This window comes from Bremia lactucae, linkage group LG9 (genome assembly GCF_004359215.1).
Source record: "Bremia lactucae strain SF5 linkage group LG9, whole genome shotgun sequence".
Classification (NCBI taxonomy): Eukaryota; Oomycota; class Peronosporomycetes; order Peronosporales; family Peronosporaceae; genus Bremia; species Bremia lactucae.
Window position 1 is genome coordinate 1991958 of NC_090618.1, and position 489 is coordinate 1992446.

Below are 489 nucleotides of genomic sequence, written 5' to 3' on the forward strand. Positions count from 1 at the left end.
TACATTGCAATAATCTCGTCTTCGTTACAGACCGTGAGCTTGCCCTCATGTATGGACTTGCAATCCTGTTCCCCTCTTGCGAAAATATGTTATGCATTTGACATATCGAACAAAATATTCTCGGAAATGTTCCCAAGCATTTCCTGCTGGAAGTGAAGGACAGATGGCATTTGATTTATTGATGAAGGAGCATTGAAAGGCTGTTGCCAATGCATCAACGGAAGAAAGGTACCAAGAGACAGTGCAATCCCTCTCGCAGTTTGCCCTGCAGAGGCTTTTAATTATATTTAATAACAATGGTTGCCTTACAAAGAAATTTGTCAGGGCATGGTTAAAAAGAATTAATCATTTTGGGCACACTTCGACACAACGAGTGGAGAGTGCACACTACGGTCTGAAGAGATGGATGCTGTCTTCAACAGGTGACCTACTCCTTATTCATAAGATAATCAATCCTGCCTATTTATGCTCAATGCGATAAAGAAGCAA